This window comes from Sitophilus oryzae, unplaced genomic scaffold, assembly GCF_002938485.1.
Source record: "Sitophilus oryzae breed Bouriz unplaced genomic scaffold, Soryzae_2.0 scaffold_306_pilon_pilon, whole genome shotgun sequence".
Taxonomy (NCBI): Eukaryota; Metazoa; Arthropoda; class Insecta; order Coleoptera; family Curculionidae; genus Sitophilus; species Sitophilus oryzae.
This window is the reverse complement of record NW_022146870.1, coordinates 60,032-66,031: the sequence shown is the minus strand read 5'-3', so window position 1 is coordinate 66,031 and position 6,000 is coordinate 60,032. Positions and strand designations below refer to the sequence as shown.

General features: G+C 31.5%; 1 protein-coding gene across 1 annotated transcript in view; it reads left to right on the top strand.

The window, feature by feature from the left end:
• LOC115884644 (tetraspanin-7-like) overlaps positions 1 to 6,000 on the top strand; it is a 29,553-nt gene that overhangs the window by 917 nt on the left and 22,636 nt on the right. The gene's annotated exons all lie outside the window — the stretch shown is intronic.

Genomic DNA, 6,000 nt, shown 5'->3' with positions numbered 1-6,000 from the left:
GAATTTTTTTAAAATAAACTTATTGATTTTATTAATTATTGTTTTTGTTGATTAATGGTTGGCATTAATAATGTTCACTATTGGTGGGTCCACTAATGGACAAACATGAAAATGCTATGTTCATTACTGGGTAACCCGCAGTGGCTCACTAGTTTTTAATTTCTTAGTGTATAGATACTATTTAATCAAAAGTGAATATTTTTTCATAAAAACAGGCCTTAAAACTGTGCATTACCATGCTCAAAATATTTTTCCTGGCGTTTAATAGGCTGTAACAATAAAATATATCCTTAAAATGTCCGCTTTTAGTGCACTTACCTTATGCACTTTTTTTATATAGAACTTTTTTTTTCATATATTTGTCAACTACGAAGATATTGGACTTCCTCGTACTAATGGTCACCCTATATACATACTAATAAAAATTCTCTTCTAATGTGCCTCACCATCTTCCAGTTCTACGAGCCGCCCCTGGTCTAATGAATTATTAAAAGCCTAATATATAATATAACCGTATATATCAACAAAAAAAGATTTTTTTAACTAAATTCTAAACTGAACGCTACAATTAAATTAATAATCATTTGAAGCTACAATTAAATTAATAATGAGAAAAATATGCTACACCTTATTCTTTTATTTAATCATTAATTAATTTCTTTGGTTAAATTATATAGCAGCCACATGCGTGTTCCGATATTAGAGAAATATAATCCTTTGCAGCATTCCGGTTGCTTAATAAATTTCTGTATATTGATAATTTGCAATTCATAAATGTATGAGAAAGTAAATGTGCTTTTAGTACCCTTGGTCAATGTACTCGTATTTGTACTTAAATACAACGTCATATTTCAATAGGATATTTCTCAAGACATATTTTAATAATCGGCTTGTTTGAATATATTGATTAATGGTAGTTTTTTTCCATAGAAATATATAAATATAGTATGAAACTAAAGAAACCCCAAAAAGAACTCGAACTTCCATCGCCATTATATCGAAGGTAGATTTTAGTTTAAAACAGTATTGTTTAAGTTGTAATGGAATAAGTGGAAAAAAATTGGAAGCTAATTCATATATATATACACAACCAAACTTATATGGAATCATCTATTATTTTTCAAAATTTTAGATGTATGAAAATTTTCTGTTTATGAATAAATCTCAGTCCTTACCAATGACTTTTAATCAAAAATAATCCATATAGCAATTAAAAAAAATTAATCATTTCCCAAAATAAACAAAATGGTATTTTTTGGTTTCTGAAACGAAATTAAGATTTAAATTTTTAATGGCCAAAAAGCATAAGCAAAAAGAAAATTGAAAATTTAAATTTTCCTTGTTGCCACCTCCAGCCCTTATGCAAGCTTCTATCCGCGTTGGCTTGCTTCTTATTAAATTATCCACGTTGTCTTGGGGTATGTTTTTCCATTCTGCTAATGCTGCATCAATAAGCTGTGCGAGATTTCCTGGATTGTTTCGACGAGCTCTAACCCTTCTTTTGAGCTAGTCCCACGAGTATTCGATAGAGTTTAGATCTGGTAAATAGACAGGCCAGTCCAAAACTATTACACCTTCCATTTCAAGACATTCTCTAGTCACTCTGCTGGTATGGGGAGGTGCACTATCGTGCATGAAGTTAAAATTATCCCCAACTGCAGCTCGCTAAAGACTAACGAGTGGTTCTAGCACCAAATCAACATATCTCCGACCCGTTAAAGTTTGTAGAAGTGGTAACAATGGAGTTTTTGCTCCTAGTATAATACCTCCCCAGAACATTACAGTTCCTCCTTTATATCTTGGTACAGATTTGGCAGCCTGGAGTCTCGCTCGTCTTCCTGGAGCTCTGAGAACCCGAATTCGATAGTTATCTGATCTTAGCCAATTCTGGTCTCATCCGAAAAAAAGAACATTTTGACAATTCTCAGTTGTCCAGTTTTGATGTTGAAGGCATCAATTTAGCCGGTCAATTTTATTTTGCCGAGATAACTGCGGGATCCGTAACTCTCTCCTGCGGTAAAACTCTTGTACACGAAGCCTTTTTCTTATGGTTTCAACTGAAACGTTCACATTTGTAGCTGCCAGAAGTTGCCTTTGTAGCTCTGGATGGGAAACATTGAGGTTTATTCTAGCAATTTAGCACACAAGGCGATCTTGTTGTTCAGTTGTGACTCTTTGACGACTTTGCCTGGGCCTATCCTTGTGTGTTCCTAATCCAAGTACCTTGCATATGTTTTCGATACAACACCCTGGGTAACGCCTACTATCTCTGCTACGTCTCTCTGGAGCATTCCTTGTTCGGTTAGAGCAATAATTCTTCCCCTCTGTACATCTGTTAATCCAACATAAGGCATTTTTTTTTTGGATTGAATGAAAATTACCGGAAAATCGTGATTTTACTACTAAACACAAAATTCAAAAGAAAATAAATCGCAGCAGTCATTTATTCTTTGTTATCATGTTTATTTACAACAGAAAGCTTTATCTTAAAGTTGTATACCAATTTTTATCCTTGCAAGAAATTTAGTCAGAAATAAAGAGTGATTCCATATAAGTTTGGTTGTATATATATAAGATATATATATATATATATATATTTATTAAATCGACGGAGTCAGACCCGGTACGTTTAAGATAGGCCGTCAGACCCGGGGTATATCGGACGAAAAATATTCAAGCGATGCCTTCAGGCCCTGATGCTGGACCGTTTAATTTGTCCCATTTATATAAAAAATAGAGGTTTATTCGTTTTCGCCAGACCCACGACGTTGCCGCTTTTAATTCTCAAATATTTATATTAGAATTAGACGAACGGACCTTTTGACGCGGTAATTGATCACAGTGCAGAAGTAAAAACGGTGCATTTCTGCTATAGTGAATATTATTGTACTTATTGTTAGTATTAGATATATTCTGTCTTATAAATGCATCTGTACGAAAGCGTTTTTATCTGAAATTTCTTTGTAATACGCATAATCAAGTTACAATGCATTATCAATTTCGTTTAGTAGATTTTGTGTTTACTAAGTGATGATGGAACCCCGTTTATTATCTTTATACTTTAAAAGAAAAAAAGTTTAGCTACTTCTACAACGAAATCATAGCATCGAAATAAATTTTTAGATACTCGTACAATTTTTTGACACGACGATCGATTCCGACAAAAAAAAATTTAGTTACTTCTACAACGATATCGTAGCATCGATATAAATATTTAGGTACTCGTACAATTTTTTGACGATCGATTCCGACTGTCATTTCTAAGGTAATTTGACGCCGTGTTTTGGAATCATAGGGTATGTGTGTATTTATCATTAACCTTTTTTCTATTTTGTTATAAAGAATTATTTTAACTTATTTTTTTATTACATACAGATATGAGGGCGGCAATTTAAAAATTTGCACTGTGGACAAGACGGGTAGAAAAAAAATGCTTATTTAGAATATTAAGCAATTCAGACAAAAAAATGAAAATAAGCATTCTTTAAAGATTGTTTCTACTAGTTTTATTTAAAAATATAAATAATATAAGGTCTCTAATCTGGCGAGTTGAGTTTGGATGAGACTGTAAACAAAATTTTTAAAAGTATAAATGTAATAATTTAAATTTTCTGCGTGTGATAAAATTCATGTAGCAGTAAAGTAGGAAAAAAGTGTAGGTTTAAAAGCATCAATTTCTGGGAATTCCATATTTGTAGAGGCTGGGAACCACCTACTTTTCTGGGAACCCCATACTTTCAAGTTTAAATTATTAGAACTGTGATTAAAACAAATCACTATTTTCATTCATATTGCAATCAATGAATAATAAGAATATTATATTATCAAATATTACTCTAATTAAATTTTCGAATACAAAGTAAATATAGAAGATAGAACATATTATAGAGATGCAACCATAAAACGTGTTTGTTATATTTACATGGTGTTGGTAGATAGCATCCAGCCGTAAACTGAATATACAACGTACCTATTACTGTAGTGTATAGCCACAGTTTAAAGAAGAATACGTGTAGCCGTCAAAATTTTTGTTTCACTTGAAATTACTATTTTAGATCTCACTGAACGAAATAATGTAATAAAATTAATTATTGTGAAATAACTGAATTCTATCATATTTATGATCGAAAAAAAAACGGCGTCAGCGATGGCTATGAAATGGAAATTGCTGTCATTTTATATGTAAAATTATATGGTGAATGTCATCGATCGTCATTTCCAAGCCAACTTGACGCCGCTTTTTTTCGATCCTACGGTACCTTTTTGTTTAAACTTTTTCCTGTGGGGAGAAATATCATACAAAACGGCCTTATCGTACAGTCACTATCATATATACGATGATCGTAATTATTTTGATGTAATTACTTCGACAATGAAATCATACCACCGAAATAAATCTTTAGGTACTCGTACAATTCTTTGACCCGTCGATCGATTTAGATGAAAAAAAATCTTTAGGTACTTCTATAACGTAATCATAGCACGAAATAATTTTTTAGGTACTCGTACAATTCTTTGAAACTACGATCGATTTAGACGAAAAAAACTTAAGTACTACTACAACGAAATCATAGTACCGAAATAAATTTTTGGGTACTCGTACAATTTTTCGACACGATGATCGATTTAGATGAAAAAAACTTAGGTACTTCTGTATATGTATAACCATATGCGAAAATGTCAAAATTGACATATTATGATGTCATTCTATTGAGGATCCACACTATCCTAAAACGGCGTATCGGCGTAACGGCGTAACGACCTTGAATAGATTTCCAGTAATTCTATTGGCTGAAAAATTCATCTGTCAGAAATTTTATCTGTCAAATTCATCTGTCAAAAATTTCAGCTAATAGAATTACTGGAAATCGATTCAAGGTCATTACGCCGTTACGCCGTTTTTAGGATAGTGTGGATGCACCCTCAGAGTGTAATTTTGTATCGAATAATGTCAAAACACAAATACGACGACTGATTTATTTATTTATTAATCATAGCACGAAATAAATTTTTAGGTACTCGTACAATTTTTTGACAAGGTGATCGATTTAGATGAAAAAAACTTTAGATACTCGTACAATTTTTTGACACGACGATCGATTCTGACGATTGTCATTTCAAATGTAATTTGACGCCGTTTTTTGGAATCATATATATGCCATGTGTATAATTATCTAATAAGTAAAGTGTATTCATTTAGAATATTAAGAGATTCAGACGAAAAAAAATCAAAATAGGTAGTAAGTATTTTTTAAGATTGTTTCTACAAGTTTTATTTAAAAATTGTAACAGAGAACTATTATTATTATAGGGCTCCTCTCGGACCATGTTTGACGAGTCCATTATAAAAAGAGCGAGGGACAGTAGGTAGAAAAACATATGATTTGATTTGTCACGGAAACGTGAAGTTTATTAATAAAAGTGTTTTGTTGAAATTCTTCGAGTTTTATCATAAAGTTTATGGTTCGACACCCAACAAAATAATTGTAACGAATCCCCGTCACAAAATATAAATAATTTAAAGTCTAATCTGGCGAGTTGAGTTTGGATGAAACTGTAAACAAAATGTTTAAAAGTGTAATGTAATCATTTAAATTTAAATAAAATTCGTATAGCAGTAAAGTAGTAAAAAAAGTGTAGGTTTAAAAGCATGAACTTCTGGGAATTCCCTATTTGTATAGTCTGGGAACCACTTACTTTTCTGGGAAACATACTTTCAAGTTCAATTTATTAGAATTGTGATTAAAAGAAAGCACTATTCTCATTCATATTGCGATTAATGAATATTAATATTAATAATATTATACTACTATATATTACACAAATTAAGTTTTCGAATACATAGTAAGTAAACATAGATAGAAGATAGAACATATTCATATTATAGAGATGCAACCATAGAACGTGTTTGTCATATTTATATGGTGTTGGTAGATAGCATCCAACCATTCAAACTGAATATACAACGTATTACTGTAGCAATCAACATTTTTGTTACAC